Here is a 24129-nt window from a genome sequence, read left to right on the forward strand (position 1 = left end):
TACTCCAAGCAAGAATACTGGAGTTGGTTGCCGTTTACTTCTCCAGGGGATCTTTACAACTCAAGGATCGAACCCATAAATGTATCAAAATGAAAATGTCATATATACTTTGACTAAAAAATTTATTGATAATATGTAGAGCTGTGTACAAGCATATGTACTTTATACAGGCTTATTTGTAATGGCAAGAGTGAAAACAGTATACCTGCCTATCAAAAGGGCACTGGTTTAAAAAAAATCGCATATTTAAGTCCTATGAAGCCATTAAAAAATGAAAAAAATAGTCTATATGTGTTGAGGTCAAATAGGTTTCAGAATCTGCTTATTAAGTGAGGAAAGCTTGCCACCCACTTGTTCATGTTATTCTTCCATTTATGTAAAATGGAATGTGGGTAAAATATGAATAAAATGCTTGAACATGCATAGAATTTTTCTGAAGTATACTTCAAAAACTGCTAGCTGTGATAGCCTCTAGGAGGACCCTGAGAATCTTTGGTAGAAAGGATACAACTTCCAGTGAGCATACTCTCTGTTATATTCTGAGTATTTTAGGATGTGTGTGCATTACTTTTCCAACAAAGTTAAATCTATTTCATTAAAAAATGTTTAGACTTTCAGTCTACACAGTAGGAAGAATGGGAATATCTTTAATAGAAACACACAAAAATAGGAGGAAGCAAATCTCGTCTGGGTGATGTTTTAAAATGGCACAGGCTGTTTCAGAATTTCCACCTACTTATACCACAGTTCCCAAGAAATGTGACTGCTTTACCCATCCACAGCCAAGGATTTGTGCGCTTGACCCAGGTTAACCAACCCATGTTGACTGGCCAGCAGCCTTGACCTGATGTAGGAATGTGATCTGGGAGTGTCAGTTCTCACTGTTAAGAACTGGAACTTAAAACCTAGAGAGAGTAAGTCATTAAGCTCAAGGGCAGAAGCTGAATGCCCTGGGGTAGAATTAGGGATTTGACAAGCTGAAGCCCTGTGAGAAAAGTAGGAAGTATGGAGAATCCGGTTAGTCAAGAAAGGAGCATTAAGTAAGCATACAGAAATAGGTAAAGATGTTACCTTACGTGCATGTGGCCATGGGAGAGATGGGGAGAATCTGTGGGGCAACTTAATTGCCTTGTAACTTTCTAAGATAGGTTCTGTTAACATTTATTCCAGTGGTCAATTCTGCTTTTCCTGAAATACATTAGGGCAGTAATAAAGATCATAGGCTCTGAAATGAGAGAGGTGAAGATTCAAAAACCCATTCCATTTAACTCAGGGCAAATCACTTATCCTTGACTTTAAGCCTTAGTTTCATCTTCTAGAAGTAATAGCTGGTGCTGTCTTAACATGATGTGTTTCAGAATTAATGTACTACACCTTATACTTACTTATAGGAAACACAAAGTAAGAACTGGTTAAACAAGGGAACAACAGAAGGTGAGATGGTTGGATGGCATCACCGACTGGATGGACATGAGTTTGAGTAAGCTCTGGGAGTTGGGGATGAACAGGGAAGCCTGGTGTGCTGCAGTCCATGGGTCACAAAGAGTTTGAGCGACTGAACTGAACTGAAAGACAGAATTAATGATTTCCAGATCTTTTACTTTTTTGCCCCAACCTCTCTTCTTTGGCTCTTTCCCTACTCAATAGTAACCTTCACTGTGGGTAAATATGTGAAGAGTGAGAAGAAAGCCAAATAATGTTTTAAAAGATCTCCCTTACTACTTCCTTACTACTTTTGTGAAGATTTTAGTGGGAGTTTAAAACTAATAATCTGCAAGAGAGTTCAGGATTATATATCTATTTCATATTCATAGTATTCCTTGCTAGCTCAGGTAGAAGTAATAATGCTTTATAGAAATAAAATAATAATAAAGTAATAATGCTATATAGAAATTTAAACTTGTAGTATTGTTACATCTATTCTCATAAAAACTGCCCTTGTTATAGCTTTCATAGTTGTAGCTCTATGTGAGTTCTGTTTTTTTTCTATTACCTGGAAAGTTATTTGGAATTTTTGATTCATTAATAGATGAAAAACTAAATAAAACATGGGAGTGAACCTGAGTAGCTCATGTGAAAAACAAATGTCAGGTGCATGACCAGAAGCCACAGGTCCTGAGTTTCCAGCTTGTTGCATAAACCACTGAGTCACAGTGCTTTTATACCTGGTATAAGTGAAACTACAGATAAAGAATCAAACCCATTCCTAAGAGTCTCCTAAAGCAGCACTTCTAATATTAACCTGTCATTTCATGCTCCAGTCCTCAGTCTTCTCCCTACTCTCAAACTTAAGGACTGATAGCTGATAACTTATGGGAGCATGGATAAGAAAGGAGAGAGTGAAATTCTTCTCTACTCTATTTCTGGTATTCTTTACTTCCCCATTCCTAGACCTAGTTATAGCAACAAAGCTCTTTACATCTTTTTTTTGCTTTTTTGATTGAACTGGGTCTTCATTGCTGCATGCAGTCTTTCTCTAGTTGTGGCAAGCAAGAGCTACTCTCTAGTGGAGGTGTATGAATTTCTTGTTGTGGTGGCTTCTCTTGTTACAGAGCATGGCCTCTAGGTGCACTTTGGTTGTCGTGGCACACGGTTTAGTTGCTCTGCAGCATGTGGGATATTCCCAGACCAGGGATCAAACCCGTGTTCCCTGTATCGGTGAGCAGATTCTTAACCACTGGACCACCAGGGAAGTCCTATGTTCACCATTATTTAACATGTGAGTTTATTACTGAAATAAAAAATCCAGTTTATAGGGAACTGGATGCAAAAGGAGCACATCTTCTTTAGTCTATAGTAGAATAAGACTTTTAGAAGAAAGGCATATAAAAATGGAAAGAAGTTTGGAAAGGATGAAATTTTTAAATAAAATAAATTTCTAAAGTTATATGTCAAAAGGTTTTTTTTTTTTTAATACTTACTCCTTGTTTATTCTCATAACTCTGCCCTAAAGTAAGCAAGCTGGATAATATCATCTCCCTCCTTATTTATACATTAGAATACTAGTAAGTATATTAATGCCTAAGCTTAAAGAAATGAAATGATTTGCCCAAAATCATATAGATGGCAGAAATGAAATAAAAACCCAAATGATTCTCAACTCTCTTTAAGCTTCAGTGTTCCACAACAAAGGCTGAATAGGATAACAATAAATGCTAACTACAGTAGAATACTGTAATTAAATCCACTCTCTTCTCTAAATTTTCTCTCATATTTCTCATGCTATTTCATTTAACATTCAAAGAAAAGTTAAAATTTTATAAATAACTTCAAAGTCAAGTACTACCTGAGCATCTAGTTAGTAATCCTTTAATGTGATGACTTTTAGTTCCTGTATTCAGGAATGGGTTGTTAACAAGGACTGTAACATATGACTGCACCATATATAAAATCCATACAGTGTATTGATTGGACTCAGGTTCAACTGTCAGCAAAAAGTCACAAAACAAAAAAGCAAAAAAATCCCTTTTATTCAGTGACTGCTATTATTTTAAATTAAAGGTAAATTGTGGACAGAAACACAGAAATACTGTATTATTTCACTTATATATGGAATCTAAAACAAACTCAGAAAGAGAGATCATACTTGTGGTTACCAGAGGCAGAGGTGTGGGGAGGGGAGACTAGAGGAAAGTATTCAAACTGTGCAAACTTCCAGTTACAACAAAAATAAGTGTTTTGCCCAGAGTCCGAGTCCCCAAAACTGAGAGAATAAGACATCCACAGCAATGCAAAGGCATAAAGGGGTTTATTGCTAGCTCGAGCCAGGGCTTCTGTCACATCCAACACAGTGGAGTAGAACAAGAGCCCCAAGCCCAGATTTTCAGCAGTATTTATAAGTTTAGAACAAAGACAGGGAGTTGGCAAGGGTTGATTGGTTGCAGGGGTTTCCTGGTATTTACTGATTGGCCACTTATCATCCCTCTGCTTGGCCAGAGTTATCATCTCTCTGAAGCCCCGGATTATTTTTGGCCTAGTGCACCTCTCTGAGCCTGCCATGGCTCTGGTGAGGTTGTAACAATAAGTACTAGAGATATGATATGCAATATGATGACTATAGTTAACACTTTGATGATATACAGGAAAATTGTGGAAAGAAGAGTAGATCCTAAGAGTTCTCATCACAAGGGGAAAAACTATTTTCTTCTTTCTGGTGTATTTACGAGATGATGGATGTTAGCTAAACCTTGTCGTAATCATTGAACAATATATATACATCAGACTGTCATGCTATATACCTTAAATCTACACAGTGATTCATGTCAACTATTTCTCAATAAAACTAGAAAAAATAAATAGTGATTCCGCTTATATGAGGTATCTAAAATTGTCAAATTCATAGAAACAAACTATAACGGTGGTTACTTGGGTCTAGGAGTAGAGGGAAGGGCAGTTGTTTATTGGGTTTCAGTTTTGATTTGCAATATTTTTTTAACAACAATGTAAATATACCTAATATCACTGAACTGTACACTTTAAAGTGTTTTACTGTCTCCTGGAGGGAAGAGACACTTAATATATACTTAGTACCCTGATTTTTATGTCTGTTGCACCAGTTGAGTAGCTGCTGTCTGGGATGTCTCTTCATTGCCTGGCTTTGATAGCCAGGAAGCTTCCATTTCTGGGTCCCATGGCACTGTGGCAGTTCTTTGGCAAGTTATACCCACAAGGCACTGTACAGACAGTAGACTGAGGCACACCCCCCAGCATTTCTGTGAAGGAGGCCTGTTTATTTTGTATTTTCAGTCTGAGGAGCAGTCTTCAGGTTTGGCCACACTTTGTGGCATGTAGATCTGCTCTCAAGGAACATAGGCCTTGCCTTGCCATGCCATCTGGACTGTTTCTCTCTGCCTTGCTTCAGTTAATCAGTATCATACAGGAAAGACTTCATACACTTATCTGGAGCCCTGATATTTGCAAGTGCCACCTAGGGACCCCTCCAGATCATCTGGTTATGGTGGCCAGTGGGGCTTACACTTGTGGTCCTACAGGACTGTATACATTTGCATACATTTAAAAACTGATACTTGAATGTCTGACTTCCAAACAGCCTGAATCTAGGTGCTGAGATCTTCCACTTTGGGACACTGGTAGATCTTGTCACATACTTAACAACTGGGAGCTATTAGAAATATAAGAAGTCTGCTTGGTCAAGCACAAATATTTGAGAGATAGGCAAGAGGAAATGAAACAGCAAATTTCATGTCCTACTTGAGGCCATATCTTCAAGACAGGGAGAGATGGTTTCATCTGCTATTAGAAACCAACACACAGAGTCACGCAAAATGAAGAAACAGAGGAATATGTTCCAAATGAAAGAAAAGATGAACCCTTAGGAAAACAAAACATTAATGAAGTGGAGATAAGTAGTTTTTATGATAAAGAGTTAAAATTAATGGTCATAAAGGTGCTCACTGATCTGGGGAGAACACAGTGAAAATGTCAACGAAGAGATGGCAAATGTAAGAAAGTACCAAAAAAGGTCACAGAGCAAAGAATCCAATGACTGAGCTGAAAAATACACTAGCTGGGTTTAAGAGCAGAAAAGATGAAGCAGGAAAAAAGATCAGTCAACTCAAAGAAAGAGCAGTAAAACTCACCCAATCAGAGAAGCACTGTGAATATAGCTTAAGGGACTAATGGTACGTCAAACAGACTGACATTTGTATCGTTGAGCTCCCAAAGGAGCAGAGAGAAAGGGGCAGAAATCTTATTTGAAGAAATAATGGCTAAATACTTCTCTAACCTGAGGAAGGAAACAGACATTTAGATCCAGAAATCCCAGAGTTCCAAATGAGGGGAAATCAAGAGACCCACATACCAAGACATGCAATACTTTAAATGTCAAAAATAAAGGTAAGAGTATCTTAAAAGTAGCAAGAGAAAACTAACCTGCTACACACAAGGAAACCCCCATAAGACTTACCAGAGTTTTCAACAAAAACTTTGCAGGCCATAAAAGAATAGCACAGTATATTCAAAGTGCTGAAAGAAAAACACTTCTAACCAAGAATACTATACATGGCAGCAGAGCTCACTCGGAAGTGAAGGAGAGAGAAGGCGTTTTCCAGATGTGCAAAAGCTAGAGTTCATCACCATTAAACTGGCCTTAAAATAAATGCCAGTGGAAATTCTTTGAGCTAAAAAGAAAGGGTGCTAATTAATAACAAGAACACATGAAAATAAATCTCACTGGAAAGGCAAATATATAGTAAAGATAGTGAATTAATCACTTATAAAACTAGTGTGAAGGTTAAAAGACAAAAGTAGTAAAAAAAAATTAGTTATAAGGGATACACAAGAGAAAAAAATGTAAAATGGGACGTCAAACACTTTAAAATGTGGTGGGAGAAGTAATAGCAACAAGCTTTACAATTGGATCAAACTTAAGTTATTTTTACTTAGAATGTTATAGATACAAGTTGTTATGTATAAGCTTCATGGTAACCACAAAGCAAAAATCTTTAGTAAATACACAAAAGATAAACAGAAATGAATATAAACATACCATTAAAGAAATTTAACCACAGTCAAAGAGAGCAGGAGAAGAATAAAGGCACAGAAAGGAACTACAAAAACAGTCAGAAAATAATTTGCAAAATGGCACTAAGCACATACCTTTCAATAATTACTTTGAAAATGAACTAAATACTCCAATCAAAAGACCGAATAGCTGAATGGATTTATTTTTTTAAGATCCATCTATATACTCTACAAAAGACTCACTTTAAATGTTGAGAATCACGCAGACTGAAAGTGAAGGTATATTTTCCATGCAAATGAAAACCAAAAGTAAGGTGAAATAACTATGCTTATATCAGACAACATAGAATTTAAAACAAAGAATGTGATAAGAGACAAAGAAATACATTGCACAATGATAAGGGTCAATCCAACAGAAAGATAAAGCATTTTATAAATATTTATGTACCAAGCATAGGTCACCTAAATTTTGGAAGCAACTATTAGCATAGCTAAAGGGAGAAATATATAGTACAATAATAGTAGGGGACTTTAGTATCCCACTTACATCAATGGATAAATCTTTCAGACAAAACATCAATAAATACATTGGCCTTGAACAGCATATTAGACCAGATAGACTTAACAGGTGTTTACATATGATCTGTATTCCATCCAAAAGCAACAGAATACATTCTTCTCAAGTGCACATGGAATACTTTCTAATATAGATCTTATGTTAGGGTGCAAAACAAGTCTTGATACATTTAAGAGGATTGAAATCATATCTAGCATTTTCTCCAACCACAATAATATGAAAGTGAAAGTGTTAGTTGCTCAGTCATATCCAACTCTTTGTAACCTCGTGGACTATAGCCCACCAGGCTCCTCTGTCCGTGGGATTTCCTAGGCAAGTATACTGAAGTGGGTTCCCATTCCCTTCTTCAGGGGATCTCAAACCCGGGTCTTCTGCATTGTATGCAATTCTTTACCATTTGAGCAACCAGGGAAGCCCTTGAAATTAGAATAAATAACATGAAGAAAATTGGAAGATTTGCAAAAATGTAGAGGTTAAACAACATGCTACTGAACAACCAATGGGACAAAGAAGAAATTAAAAAAAAAAACATAAAAATATACCTTGAAAGAAATGAAAATGGAAAAGGAATACACCAAAATTTATAGGATGTAGCAAGAGTAGTTCTAAGACAAGCAGTTCAAAGCAATAAATGCCTTTCTCAAGAATTAAGAAAAGTCTGAAACAACCTACCTTTATTTTTTTCTTTTTCATTATGGTTTATTATAGCATATTCAGTATAGCTCCCAGTGCTATACAATAGGACCTTATTATTCATCCATTCTATATGTAATAGTTTCCCATCTGCTAATCCCAAACTCCCAGTCCATCCCTACACTACTCCCCCATCCCATTGGCAACCACAAATTTGTTCTTTATATCTTTGAGCCTCTTTCTGTTTCATAGTGAAAGGGAAAGTCGCTCAGTCGTGTCTGACTCTTTGCAACCCCATGGAGATACAGTCCTGGAATTCTGCAGGCCAGTATACTGGAGTGGATAGCCTTTTCCTCCTCTAGAGGATCCTCCCAACCCAGGGACTGAACCCAGGTCTCCTGCATTGCAGGCAGATTCTCTACCAGTTGAGCCACAAGAGAAGCCCAAGATTACTGGAGTGGGTAGCCCATTCCTTCTCCAGGGAATCTTCTTACCCAGGAATTGAACCAGGGACTCCTGCATTGCAGGTGGATTCTTTACCAACTGAGCTTTGAAGGAAGCCCTGCCCTTCTAAAATCTAAAATATGACGCAAATGAATTTGTATCATATTTTAGATTTCAGATATAAGTAATATGGTAGTTATCAAACAACGTAATCTACCCTTCAAACTAGAAAAAGAAGAATGAACAAACCTCAAAGTTAGTAGAAGGAAGGAAATACAATTAGAACAGGAGTAAATTAAAATGAGACTAAAAAGACAATAGAGGGAGATGGGAGGGAGGTTCAAAAGGAAAGGGATATGTGTATACCTATGGCTGATGCTGATTCATCTTGAGATTTGAGAGAAAACAACAAAATTATGTAGCATGATTCTCCTTTAAGAAATAAATTAAAAAACAATAGAAAAGCTCAATGAAATGAAGCACTGGTTATTTGAAAAGATAAACAAAATTGAGAAGTCCTTCAGTTCAGTTCAGTTCAGTTCAGTTCAGTCGTTCAGTCGTGTCCGACTCTTTGCGACCCCATGAATCGCAGCACAGCAGACCTCCCTATCCATCACCAACTCCTGGAGTTCACTCAGACTCACGTCCATCGAGTCAGTGATGCCATCCAGCCATCTCATCCTCTGTCGTCCCCCCCTTCTCCTCCTGCCCCCAATCCCTCCCAGCATCAGAGTCTTTTCCAATGAGAAGTCCTTAGAGATTTACCAAGGAAAAAAGGACTCAAAATCAGAAATGAAAAGAGGAGGTAATATGATCAATACAACAGAAACAGAGTGGATCATCAGTTCAGTTCAGTTCAGTTCAGTCGTGTCCAACTCTTTGGAACACCATGGACTACAGCACGACAGGCCTCCCTGTCCATCACCAACTTCCAGAGTTTACCCAAACTCGTATCCATCAAGTCGGTGATGCCATCCAGCCATCTCATCCCCTGTCGTCCCCCTCTCCTCCCACCGCAATCTTTCCCAGCATCAGGGTCTTTTTCAAATGAGTCTGCTCTTCACATCAGGCGGCCAAAGTATTGGAGTTTCAGCTTCAACATCAGTCCTTCCAATGAACACTCAGGACTGATCCCTTTAGGATGGACTGGTTGGATCTCCCTGCAGACCAAGGGTCTCTCAAGAGTCTTCTCCAACACCATAGTTCAAAAGCATCAGTTCTTCAGCACTCAGCTTTCTTTATAGTCCAACTCTCACATCCATACTTGACTATAGACGGACCTTTGTTGGCCAAGTAATGTCTCTGCTTTTTAATATCCTGTCTAGGTTGGTCATAGCTTTCCTTCCAAGGAGCAAGCATCTTTTAATTTCATGGCTGCAGTCACCATCTGCAGTGATTTTGGAGCCCCCCAAAATGAAGTCTCTTACTGTTTCCATTGTTTCCCCATCTATTTGCCATGAAGTGATGGGACCAGATGCCATGATCTTTGTTTTCTGAATGTTGAGCTTTAAGCCAACTTTTTCACTCTCCTCTTTCACTTTCATCAAGAGGCTCTTTAGTTCTTCTTCACTTTCTGCCATAAGGGTGGTGTCATCTGCATATCTGAGGTTATTGATATTTCTCCCAGCAATCTTGATTCCAGCTTGTGCTTCATCCAGCCCAGCATTACCAATGATGTACTCTGCATATAAGTTAAATAAGCAGGGTGATAATATGCAGCCTTGACGTACTCCTTTCCTGATTTGGAACCAGTCTGTTGTTCCATGTCCAGTTCTAACTGTTGCTTCCTGACCTGCATAGAGATTTCTCAAGAGGCAGGTCAGGTGGTCTGGTATTCCCATCTCTTTCAGAATTTTCCAGAGTCTGTTGTGATCCACACAGGGCTTTGGATAGTCAATAAAGCAGAAATAGATGTTTTTCTGGAACTCTCTTGCTTTTTCAATGATCCAGCAGATGTTGGCAATTTGATCTCTGGTTCCTCTGTATTTTCTAAATCCATGTTGAACATCTGGAAGTTCATGGTTCACATACTGTTGAAGCCTGGCTTGGAGAATTTTGAGGATTAGTTTGCTAGCATGTGAGATGAGTACAATTGTGCAGTAGTTTGAGCATTCTTTGGCATTGCCTTTCTTTGGGATTGGAATGGAAACTGACCTTTTCCAGTCCTGTGGCCACTGCTGAGTTTTCCAAATTTGCTGGCATATTGAGTGCAGCACTTTCACAGCATCATCTTTTAGAACTTGAAATAGCTCAACTGGAATTCCAGCACCTTCATTAGCTTTGTTCGTAGTGATGCTTCCTAAGGCCACTTGACTTTGCACTCCAGGTTGTCTGGCTCTAGGTGAGTGATCACACTATCGTGATTATCTGGATCCTGAAGATCTTTTTTGTATAGTTCCTCTGTGTATTGTTGCCACCTCTTCTTAATATCGTCTGCTTCTGTTAGGTCCATACCATTTCTGTCCTTTATTGTGCCCATCTTTGCATGAAATGTTCCCTTGGTATCTCTAATTTTCTTTGAGGAGATCTCTAGTCTTTCCCATTCTATTGTTTTCCTCTATTTTTTGGCATAGATCATAAAAGACTGAAAAAGTGAAAGTGTTAGTTGCTCAGTTGTGTCTGACTCTTTGCAAGCCTGCCAGGCTCCTCTGTCCATGGGATTCTTCAGTCAAGAATACTGGAGTGGGTTGCCATTCCCTTCTCCGGAAGCCTACACACACACACACACAAGTGGAATCACACAGTATTTGTCTTTGTGACTGGTTCATATATAAGACAGCACATTTTCTTTATTCATTCATCTAAGGACTGCGCTGTTTCTACCTTTGACCATTGTGAGTGGTGCTGCTGTGAACATGTGTGTACATGTATGTTGAGCAATATTGCTAGGTCATATGGTACTTCTGTGTTAAACTTTCAGAGGAACCACTAACCTATTTTCTACAGTGGCTGCACCATTTTATATTCTCACCAGAAATGTACAAGAGTTCCAATTTCTCCATATCCTTGCCAACACTTGCTATTTTCCTTAAGAAAATTTTTTTCTTTTGCTAATTTCTAGCCATCTTAGTGGGTTTGAAGTGGTACCTTGTGGTTTTGATTTGCATTTTCCAAAGATCATCGATGTTGAGCATCTTTTCTTATGCTTTTTGACTATTCATGTATCTTCTTTGAAAACATGTCTTTCATGTCTTTTGCTCACTTTTTAGTTATATTCTTTGTCTTTTTACTGGTGAGTGATAGCAGTTCTTTCTGTCTTATAGTTCAGTTCAGTTCAGTTCCGTTCAGTCGCTCAGTCGTGTCCCACTCTTTGCGACCCCATGAATCACAGCACGCCAGGCCTCCCTGTCCATCACTAACTCCCAGAGTTCACTCAGACTCACATCCATTGAGTCGGTGATGCCATCCAGCCATCTCATCCTCTGTCGTCCCCTTCTCCTCCTGCCCCCAATCCCTCCCAGCATCAGAGTCTTTTCCAATGAGTCAACTGTTCACATGAGGTGTCCAAAGTACTGGAGTTTCAGCTTTAGCATCATTCCTTCCAAAGAAATCCCAGGGCTGATCTTCAGAATGGACTGGTTGGATCTCCTTGCAGTAAAAGAGACTCTCAAGAGTCTTCTCCAACACCACAGTTCAAAAGCATCAATTCTTTGGCGCTCAGCCTTCTTCACAGTCCAACTCTCACATCCATACATGACCACAGGAAAAACCATAGCCTTGACTAGACGGACCTTAGTTGGCAAAGTAATGTCTCTGCTTTTGAATATACTATCTAGGTTGGTCATAACTTTTCTTCCAAGGAGTAAGCATCTTTTAATTTCATGGCTGCAGTCACCATCTGCAGTGATTTTGGAGCCCAAAAAAATAAAGTCTGACACTGTTTCCACTGTTTCCCCATCTATTTCCCATGAAGTGATGGGACTGGATGCCATGATCTTCATTTTCTGAATGTTGAGCTTTAGGCCAACTTTTTCACTCTCCACTTTCACTTTCATCAAGAGGCTTTTTAGTTCCTCTTCACTTTCTGCCATAAGGGTGGTGTCATCTGCGTATCTGAGGTTATTGATATTTCTCCCGGCAATCTTGATTCCAGCTTGTGTTTCTTCCAGTCCAGCGTTTCTCATGATGTACTCTGCATATAAGTTAAATAAGCAGGGTGACAGTATACAGCCTTGACGTACTCCTTTTCCTATTTGGAACCAGTTTGTTGTTCCATGTCCAGTTCTAACTGTCTTATAGTTACTAGACCCCTATCAGATATATATGAGTTGCAGATATTTTTTCCCATCTTGTGGGTTGTCTTTTCCCTTGGGTTTTAAAACACTGCTCTCTGCTATTTTCATCCTATCTCTTTTTCAAACAATGAATTTATTCAGTAGGATAATTTTGAATACCTAATATATTGTTAGTCACTGTTTTAGGTACTAGCAGTAAAAATACAACTATCGTTTACTCTCTTTACACACTTTTTTATTTTTTTCACTGTCTGTTGTTTTTCTCTTAATGCCTTAGTGTGAGCATTTTCTGGAATTATGTTGCCTTCTTTGTGGAGGCTTCTTTCCCCTTTTTTTGTCCCAGATAAAGTGTATGTAACCTTCAGGGCCCAATCTAAACATCAGTCCTCTGGGAAGATTCTGTGATTTCACCAGGAACAATCAATCACTCTCTCTTTGCTCCTATAGCACTTATACATTTAAAACAATAATCTAGTCTTTACATTGTTTCATAACTGTTTATATCTCTGGGATGTGAGCTCTTTAACATAGAGATCTTATCCTCATAATTAATAAATTTCTCCCAAGCTCCAGTAGAAGTTGGACACATAGAGATTATTCAACAAATATTGACTAAATTATCAGACCCTGATTTTTTTAAACTTTTCATTATGAAAAATTTTAAATTTATTCAAAAATAAAGACAACAGTGAGCTAAATCACTGTTACTTATCTGTCAGCTTTGACAGTTATCAGCCTGTGGCCAGTCTCATCTCATCTACTTCCCTTCCATTCTCTCTCTCCAGTGAATTATTCTGAAGCAAAACTCAGAAATCATTTCAGTCAAAAATGCTTTTCTGATATTTTTAAAGGAAATGTTTAAATATTAAATATAAAACTTTAGTGTATATGGAGTCAGCTAACTAGAACCCTCAATTAACTGTCCCCCAATTTTAACAGAATAAGACAAATAATAAATTATCTGTGATCTCAAAGCTTATATAATTTGATTTAGTAGATTCTAATCTTATAACAAATCCAGCATAACCTTCTAAATTTCTATACTTAGAAAAACTCTCAGATTTCACTAAGCTTAATGGTATTGCAAGACCTAAATTATCATAGAAATAGCCAAGGTAAAGTATTTCACTTAGGCAAGAAATATACTTTTTTATGGTAAAGTTAAAAAAATTTTTTTGTTAAATCTCATTTCATCAGAAACATGTTTCATTACATTTAGATATAAAATGATAAAGCTGGAGGCACAAATTTTTTTTTAATTACATTGCATAATGAAGTGTGGAGTGTTATATGAGTATGGTTAAGAAATACTACCCTTCTTTTAATCTAAGGAACATTTTTTGAACTCTTTCTATTTCCTGCATTACCTTTGGGGGTCTGTTGGAAACTTGTGAAGGTTTTTTCTGATACATCTAATGATTTACCACTTTGCTAAGCTACTATCCTCTCTTGCCTGCCTGTTATGATAGTCTTCTAATTGGTCTTTCTGCATCAGCCCTTGCCTGTCTGCCTCAAAAGTCAGAACAGTCCTTTATAAAATATGTCAGATTCCATCACTGCTCAGCTCAAAACCTCCTAGTTACTTGCCATCCCACTAAGAGATAGCATGCTGTATTCTCAGTGTATGTGGTATTGCTCACCAGGATGTGTTTTGGAAATTTGTGTAAACCTTTTGGGATGTAACTTGATTGAGTGGGATTTAGTGTGTTTCCCCCTGCTAGTCCATCCTACAGCTTCCCCTTAAACAATCATTTCTCATACTGTATGATTTTTAAATCAATTTTAGAGGTAAAATTTATATAAAATAAGATGGGCCATTTTAACTGTGCAGTTTGATCAGTTTTGACACATGTATACACCCTTGTAACCACCACAACAGTCAAAAGTATAAAGCATTCTCATCATCGCAAAAAGTCCCCTTGTGTGTCTTCTGCATGACTTTTGGATGTCCTTTGGACATTCTGGAAGGTGAAAAACCTGTTTATAATGATCTGAACCTAGACCTAACTCCATTTATATAAATATACAAAATGTTTTTGCATGGTTTTAAGGTACATTTGATTTTCCAGAAATGCAGCCATCATATAATTTGAGGGAAGATGACACTCTATAGAGTGTTCAGAATTTTACCAGAGGTTTGTCATTTAGAAAGGCATTTTAAAGATTGAATCACCATCACCATCAGTGACTTTTGAGGCTTAAAGAAAACACACCTTTGTCATTTTGCATTTGTACCTGTCACATTTACAGTGGTTAGAAAGGTGACATTTTTATCTTTTACAGTGTTTATGTCTAAACATTTACCTATTGAAATAGATTAATTTTGTTATAACTTCCATTTATTTCTCATTTGTATTAAAGGTTCAGTATTGTGTTAGTTCTTTTGAAGTCAGGTGTGTAGATAAGTTGTATCACCAGTGAGGTTAATTTCAGGATATAAGGGAAGAATGTAAAACATTTGTTATAAAAAGAGAGCACTGGACCTTCAGATTAGAGGACTGTCCTACAAATTCCAATCCTGCCTCTTTCCTCCCCTAGATTACCTCTCTCTTTGAATCTGCTATTCTCCTCCCTGCCCTTTTGCTCTAGCTACACTGGCCACTGACTTCTTTGCTGTCCCATGAAATTTCCAGGCATGTCTGGACCTGTGTCCTCATTTGCTGTTGCTTCCTCTGCTGGAATGCCTTGCTACCACATATCCATATGGCCCTCTCCCTCCCTTTCTTCAGCTCTTTACTTAAATATCATTTTCTCAGTGAGGCTTTCCCTAGCCGCCATATTTTAAATTGCATCTCTACCACTCAGCACTCCTCATGACTCTTCCCTGATTTATTTCTCTTACAGACTTATTACTTTCTAGACAGACTTTGTATTTTGCTCTTTTTTATTTTTTTGGTTAACTGTTGACCTGCCCTATGCCCTCCCCCTCACCCCCGCCCCCCAAAACACACTCTAAATTTGATGAGGCCAGCTGCACAATGTGGATTGGTGCAAAGTGGAAAAAAAAATATCATCCAGTTCCCCAGCCAATTGAAATTTGTTTTTGATATGCTACAAAGTCAGCCCTGGGCTCCCTTTATCTTCCAACCTGGTGTAAAATTGTACTGGCTTCCCCAACCTTTAGTCTTATTTATAAAGGCAGCAGTATCCCTAAAGTTTAGAACAGTGCCCAGTTCACAGTAGGTACTCAATAAATATTTGTTGAATGAATGACTGTCTTTAGAATTCCAAGAGAGGTGTTTTTGTGTGATTTTATCTAAAAATTTGGAGCCTTAAATACCTTTAGTTTTATATTAATATGGCTTTCTAGAGAGTAATACAAAGTATATTACCTGGAGATGTGCCATTTGCATTTTCTTTATGTTGTAAAAGTTGGTTGATTCATAATTCATTCTCTAAAGGTCCTATTGTATTTTTTCCTTCATTAAGAAGATTGATATCTATAACCAGTGTTATTTATAAACTATATCCATAAGACACATTGATGTGTGTCCTACATATGCTATAATTAATCTGAATCATAAATTACTTACCAATCATTTGCCTCCAGGTGTCAGAGGCAATATATGGTATCTTTCTTAAGAATAATACCGGAGAAACATTGTTAATACAAATATACCTCATTGATTTGAGCTCCTACTATTTTAGAAATTGAATTAATTTTCTTGAACTGAGCTAAAAATTTTAACCCTTGAATAATCTCCAGATAAAAGCAAATCAGTGGTTTAAAGAGGATTATAGGTGGATGATCAACCTATTTATGAGAACAGCCTACCTATAGATAATCATTTGATGTAATCATTTGTTTATTCATTCAGGCCAGTATTTATTAAGCAGCTGTATGCAGCAAGCATGGGTCTGGAAATATAAGGGCAAATGAGGCAGACTCCCAGTCTAATACAAGCAAGTATTGACACAAGTATAGACACAATAAAATGTTGTGGTCATCAATATAGCAGTCTTACAGGGGACATTAAAAGGAATAGATGTAGGCCTGCAATGGTCATATCTGCATGCAGAATTGAGAATTAGATTGAAAAGTCTTCAAAAAGAAGTTAATGGTTGAACAGAATCTCTGGAGTTACGAATGTGGTTGTGTGGGTTGAATGATGAGATGAAAATATTGTAGGCATAAAGAGCAGCAGGATCTAGAGGACAGAAATAATCCACCTGGTTAGCAGAACCATTTGAAAGTACTGGAATATAGACTACCCTGGGAGCGAAATGAGTGGTGGGTAGAGATCAGGAATGAATGGCCTGGTACCATGTACTAGAGGAATTTGAGCTTTATCATTGCATCACTTTACTTCACTGGAGTTTGGGAATTCATTAGACAGATGGAACGGGAGTTATTTCAACTATTAACAGCAGTCCAGATGAGCATTGTTTGAGATCCCACAGTAAGAATATAGCAGTTGAGATGAAGAAGAGGGAAACGGATTGGAGAAATGCTAGAATCTGTAGGACTGGCTGATGGTTCTGGTGGAGGTATGGAGAGGAGAAAGAACTTAGCACAAGTCATAATCTCAGATGCCTCAAGGGCCAAACAGTTGACAAAAATGAGTCAAAGAAACCTCAGCACCCATTGTGGCTGTTATGAATACTAGCTGAAATGAGAGCATGCTGCTAAGTCACTTTAGTCGTGTCTGACTCTGTGCGACCCCATAGACAGCAGCCCACCAGGCTCTGCCGTCCCTGGGATTCTCCAGGCAAGAACACTGGAGCGGGTTGCCATTTCCTTCTCCAATGCAAGAAAGTGAAAAGTGAAAGTGAAGTCGCTCATTGTGTCCAACCCTCAGCGACCCCATGGACTGCAGCCTTCCAGGCTCCTCTGTCCATGGGATTTTCCAGGCAAGAGTACTGGAGTGGGGTGCCATTGCTTTCTCCGGAAATGAGAGCTTACCTGAGTCTAAATGGAACATTTACTCTTCAGTTTTAGCCCATTGTTCTGTGTAAGTGGAGCCTGATGTTGCATCATCTGGTTTTTAAAGAGAATCCTAAATCTTTTATTTTTCTGTGACATCTCCCAAATCTTAAATGTTGGTTCAAAGTTGTTTTTTTTTTTTTTTTTTAAGTTCTGTCTGAACCAAAATAAACAACTTCAGTAAATAAGCAGCTAGGTTGCAGCCTCTGGTCCTAAGATGATGCCTATTTTTTTTTTAATGGTTAGAAGTACGATGCTATTCACTAAGATAAGTAGAGGGAGAGAAGCAGATTAGGGAGATGATATGGAGAAGACTAATGAGATTTTGAATGTTGAGTTTGAGGTACATCAATTAACAGCAAGCTACAAATGCAGGTCTGGAACACAAGTGAAAAATCTGAACTGAAAAATAAAGACCTGGGAGTTATTAGTAAATGAATGGGAGGTGAAATTATTAGCCAGTTTGCTTTAAACAACATTTCAAGAAATCTTTGTTTTCCTGTTCTTGCTCAATTTCCTGTTCTTAGCAACAACTGTTAGGGATACCTCTCCTGGCCCATTTAGGAACCCTCCATAGTACCTGACACAGTCAAGGGCTTCAGAAAAATTCACTTTCTGACAAAAACAAGGATTTTTCTTGAGGATAGTTTCTGTAACACTACCCTTATTCCTGTGTCTGTTTGCCTTTTGTGTTTCTCAGCAAGATCCTTCTGTCATTGATGGAACCAGAAGAACTGACTTGTGGTAGTCTCTCTGAAGGCAAAAGTCAAACATCTCCAAATGCCACTGTTTTTGGTTTTTTTTTTTTTTTAATATTACAGATTGTAAGACCTTAGAAAATAGAGATTCTTCTTTCTTTCATAGTTCCTCATTAGCAGCCAATTTTCTTCTGTGAATACTTAGAAATAAGAATTGAGTGACATTATTCAGTTTGAATGCCATGTGACGATGAACTCATTTCCCAAGGTGGTAATCTTAGTAGCTTGCTCATATTACATGTAGGATGTGAGTTACTTGCAGCTCTATCAGCCTTCAAGTAGGTGTAACATGTGTGCTCATTTCAGGAGCTAGGCTGAAGGATCATTGCTTTTTGGTATGGCAGGTAAAGATGGCTGGTGGAAATTCACTGTCTTTTAAAGCTTCTACTCAGATATTATATATATCATATCTGTTCACATTCCATTGGCTAAACCTGACATCTGTTGGTGGGGGGGGATACATAATCCTCTTGGGGATAATCACCACGGTCTACAGTAGTAGGCAAGTGTATTTTCTGTGCTGGGGTGTGATGAGATGATGAAAAGAAAGGAAGTACCATAATTGAGATCTTACTCTTCTGATGGGATAGGAAAAGCACTATCAATATCTGTGTGGGAGAGTAAAGGATTGATTTTTATTAACGTCATGAAAGGAAGAGTTAGATTCCAGGTACTATTAAAAAAAAAAAGGGCCAGATTCCAGTGAAGTGAGTCTACGGTCAGATGACATGCGGGGTGCTGATGACAGCCACCTAAGTGGAATTAAGTAAAAGCAATACTGACACTACAATTGCAATAGCGATGCATTCCTGGCATTCAGTTCTCTGCTGGCCTCTCTGATTTTAGACTCTCTGTATTTTTATGGACTGTGATCACCTGGAGAGCCTCTGGCCCAGCTATGGGGAGCAGCTGCCATTTCTCAATCCCAATAGATATTGCCATGTGGGGACACTAAGGACACTGTGGCCACCTTCTATATTTGAAATCTCACTATTTTTCAGTGTTGGCTCAAATTTAAAAAAAACACGCTGTGAGCCAAACAAAATATTTCTGTGGGTTAAATCAATCTTAGTTTGTGACTGCTTATCTAGAGGAGTGGATTGATTTCATATTCTTCAGATAATCTCCCATGAGCACGCTTCTCTCAACATATGTATTTGTTCTAGTTGTTTTACAGGTTGGAGGTATGATTGACTTCCTTTTGCAAGAATGGAGTTGTTTAAATGACATGTGTTCCTGAATAAAAGGCCAAAAAGGAAGAGAAGGTAATGTCATCCCTTCTCGATTTTTATGCAATGATCAAATTATCAGCAGAATATTAATTTTAGAGCTGGCTTTTTTCCATGGTATACTTGGAACCAATCCAGGAGAGGCCTGATTTATTGCACAGAGGCTGAAAATGATCTGGTAGCAGCACCTGGAGGGTACTTCCTTCTCATTTCTATTCTTGTATGTGTTCTTTCCACCACTGGTATTAGTGCTTGATGTTCTCCTCACACATAGCCAATTCAGAGTTCATAGATGATGGTGACTAGAAGAAGGTTTTACCCCTAATTTTATTAGAACCAAAGAGTAATATTGAAATGGCTGTATTTGGATGTGTGGGTGTCCAAGTTGTTTCTTAGTGGCTTCCACAGCTAAGCCCTTCTGTTGCATGAATAAGGCTAATTCACGGAGAATAAATACTCCACCACAGTGATCTTCATTAGGGTCTTCTCAAGGACAAGTACAAGATTTCCATAACCCCTGGACTGACAAGATTCATATTTCAAGATGACCTCAAATATTCAGCTAATCAAAGGGGATAAAAACTTTAGAAACCACACCCAGAAATAGGTCAGACTTGTTTCTTTTCTGACTATAAATCCAGAGAACAATTGAGATTCTTTAAATTTAAGTATAAAGCCCTATGGTTTATAAAATTAAAGGAATTTTTCAGAGTATTAGGAGTGCATAGCATTGTACCAATAGTGTTGTTTAGTTGCTAAATCACGTCCAATTCTTTTGCCACCCCATGACCCCATAGCCTACCAGACTTTTTGTCCACTGGATTTCTCAGGCAAGAATACTGGAGTAGGTTGCCATTTCCTCCAGGGCATCTTCCCAACCCAGGGATGGAACCTGCACCTCCTGCACTGTAGGTGGATTCTTTACCACTGAGCCACTTGGCAAGCCCGTACTAATAGTGTACATATTTCTGTTTGGAGCAGTGTGACGTAGTTAGAGGTAACAACCACATATACTTGCCACTACAGTATGTTAATAGATTATGTCTAAATAAACACATATTCGTAGCATTTGCCTCTTGTGATCAAGTACTGTTTAGAAAGAGATAAATTTAAGCTTTTGTATTATATACTCAAATGCATTGGCTTTAATTACACTAATGGTTTAAGAAAAAAAAGTTATATTAAGTTTGACAATGTAAAGTTATTTATCTGTGCTCTTTAAAACAGCAAAATTCTATAAAGCAATTATCCTTCAATACAAAAAATTAATTTTTAAAAAAATAAAAAATATTAGAATTTGAAGTAGCATGTAATAAAGTACAGAGGCACTTAAAAATGAGAAAAAACAAAAGCTAGTTTATGAATGAGTGGAAAAAATGGGTAGAGATGGTGAATAATTTACCTGAAACCTTAAAAATGACTAGATGTTAAAACTGAGTAGAAAACTTAACTCAGAATTTCTTGGTAAAAGGGGAAATGTAAGTTGCATAGTCTTACTAACCACTAAACTGAAATATATCAGTTGCTCAGAAGAAACAAATATTGCTTAACATTGAACTTAAAGGAAATTTAGCTCACAGATCTTATTATGAAGGATACTGTACAAACAAAAATGTCACCAAATTGCAATTTAATGAAAGATGCCACAATATTCTTTTCATGGTCATTTCAACATAGGCTTTTGGCAGAAGTCCAGAGAAACAATATTCAATAGATTTCTATGAAAGCTGAAGAAATGTACATTAATTTTGTAATTTGGAGGTGATGGTAACATGAATGAGGAAAGATTAAATAATTGCTTTGCCCTTTAATGTGTCCACTTAGCAAAAAATGAAAGAAATATTGAGGATGACACATTGTAAAACAGACCTCCTGAGATCTTTTTGTTTTCATTAATTCTAAAAGTATTTATTGATGTCACAATGTATATACTTGTTCTGCATGTGACCTAAAAATGTTCATGAAGATCATATTTTTACATGATCCTTAAGTATTTATATATGATTTATATATCCACTTGTTCTAAGGATTTTCACCTATGCTGAGGTGAGAATATATAATTAAAAAGAAAAAAATCAATAAAATAGTTCATGGGTCTAATTTGGACAAAATATTTTAAATTTTAATAAGACAGATAGTTCAAATAATGAGCAAAGGATTTTTAAAAATCCAGAAAAATTTGAGATTCTCATAAATTTTATCTGTCTCTTTGACCTGGTCGTTTGTATTTCTGTTAAATAAGTGTTTCAGGTCATGTTCATATGCATTTATTTAGAGCCTTGACTTTGAGAACATAGATAGCTAATGTACATGCCAGGTGATTTTGATCATAATGAGTGATAAAAGATGAAAGAGAAACTGTGGTAATACAAACCCTATATCAAACTCCAAAGCATAAAACCTAATAGTTTTCTCACCCCCTGCCCTGTTTTCCCAAGGGAAATTGTGTGTGACATTAGTTTGAAATGGGTGAGGAAACTCTCCAAAGGTAGCAGAAAGGATGGGATTAACTTTATTAAGGCTCTCCTATGAGAGACATTGTGAGGTTTTATGTTGTGTTTCTTTTGCAGGTATTACATGTCTTCAACTCCTGTCCATAGCATCTTGTACACGGCTTAAGTAATTTGACCAAGAAAGTGTACCAAGTGAGGATTGTAATGATGGCAGGAACACAAGGAAGCTGGTTCCACAGGGGGTTAGGTAACCTGCCCAAAGTCCCACACTGAGGAGAGGGCAGAGCTGGGGTCTGACTCCATAGTACACAAGCAACAGTATCAGCCTAGAGAGACCATAGAAACAGATACTTTTAAAATGGAAAGAGACTTCATAGATCATCTAGTTATTTCATTGTCCTTTAGCACACCCATTTTACACACAAGGAAAGAGAGATACAATAACATTTATGGTCTTTCAGATGGAAATAAAGTGTGCAGTTATTGAAAGTGACAGTGAAAGTTGCTCAGTCGTGTCCGACTCTTTGTGAACCACAGTCCCTGGAATTCCCCAGGCCAGAATACTGGAGTGGATAGTCTATCCCTTCTGCAGCAGGTCTTCCTGACCTAGGAATCAAAGCAGGGTCTCCTGCATTGGGCAGGTGGATTAGTACCAGCTGAGCTATCAGGGAAGCGTGAAATTGTTGGATCAATTTAATTCTTTGCCTAGTACATAATTTATTGCTGTTGTTTTAGTTCTTGAGTCATGTCCAGCTCTTTTTCAAGCTCCTGGACTGTAACCCAACTGGTTCCTCTGTCCATGGGATTTTCCAGGCCAGACTGCTGGAGTAGGTTGCCATTTCCCCCTACAGGGGATCTTCCTGACCTGGGGTTTGAACCTGGGTCTCCGGCATTGGCAAGAGGATTCTTTACCACTGAGCCACCAGGGATCCATCCATATTTTAATAAGTAAATAAGAGGACAATGTGGTAATAATTATTAACGTTTTTGTGAAGAGAAAGACGTTGTTGGCAGTAAGACAAGCAGAGTGAACTGAATAAATTAAACCTAGGTGCCTGAACTTTCCTGAGGTCCCCACCGAGACCTTCCCCCACTTCTCCCACTATTTTCCTATCAAATGCTTATAAGCTGGTGTAGGACAACATAGGAGTTTAGAAAAATCATAAGAGCATATTTTCATGTCTGAAATTCACCCAAATCAATTAGCCTGCCCTTTACCAATTCCTGAAGTTGGCAATAAGGAGTTCATGATCTGAGCCACAGTCAGCTCCGGTCTTGGCTTTGCTGACTGTACAGAGCTTCTCCATCTTTGGCTGCAAAGAATATAATCAATCTGATTTCGGTGTTGACCATCTGATGATGTCCACGTGTAGAGTCTTCTCTTGTGTTGTTGAAGAGGGTGTTTGCTATGACCAGTGTGTTCTCTTGGCAAAACTCTATTAGCCTTTGCCCTGCTTCATTCTGTATTCCAAGGCCAAATTTGCCTGTTACCCCAGGTGTTTCTTGACCTCGCACTTTTGCATTCCAGTCCCCTGTAATGAAAAGGACATCCTTTTGGGGTGTTAGCTCTAAAAGGTCTTCTAGGTCTTCATAGAACCGTTCAACCCCAGCTTCTTCAGCGTTACTGCTTGGGGCATAGACTTGAATTGTTACTGTGATATTGAATGGTTTGCCTTGGAAACGAACAGAGATCATTCTGTCGTTTTTGAGATTGCATCCAAGTACTGCATTTCAGACTCTTTTGTTGACCATGATGGCTACTCCATTTCTTCTAAGGGATTCTTGCCCGCAGTAGTAGTTATGATGATCATCTGAGTTAAATTCACCCATTCCAGTCCATTTTAGTTCACTGATTCCTAGAACGTCGACATTCACTCTTGCCATCTCCTGTTTGACCACTTCTAATTTGCCTTGATTCATGGACCTAAGATTCCAGGTTCCTTTGCAATATTGCTCTTTACAGCATTGGACCTTGCTTCTATCACCAGTCACATCCACAACTGGATCTTGTATTTGCTTTGGCTCTATCCCTTCATTCTTTCTGGAGTTATTTCTCCACTGATCTCCAGTAGCATATTGGGCACCTACCGACCTGGGGAGTTCCTCTTTCAGTATCCTATCATTTTGCCTTTTCATACTGTTCATGGGGTTCTCAAGGCAAGAATACTGAAGTGTTTTGCCATTCCCTTCTCCAGTGGACCACATTTTTTCAGACCTCTCCACCATGACCCTCCCATCTTGGGTGGCCCCACACAGCATGGCTTAGTTTCATTGAGTTAGACAAGGCTCTGGTCCATATGATTAGATTGACTAGTTTTCTGTGATTATGGTTTCAGTGTGTCTGCCCTCTGATGCCCTCTCACAACATCTACCATATTTTGGGGGGCTCCAAA

General features: G+C 38.1%; 1 long non-coding RNA gene across 1 annotated transcript in view; it reads left to right on the forward strand.

The window, feature by feature from the left end:
* LOC120878141 overlaps positions 1–24129 on the forward strand; it is a 72192-nt gene that overhangs the window by 1966 nt on the left and 46097 nt on the right. The window lies entirely within an intron of this gene.

This window comes from Oryx dammah, unplaced genomic scaffold (assembly GCF_014754425.2).
Source record: "Oryx dammah isolate SB20612 unplaced genomic scaffold, SCBI_Odam_1.1 HiC_scaffold_18, whole genome shotgun sequence".
NCBI classification, from domain to species: Eukaryota; Metazoa; Chordata; class Mammalia; order Artiodactyla; family Bovidae; genus Oryx; species Oryx dammah.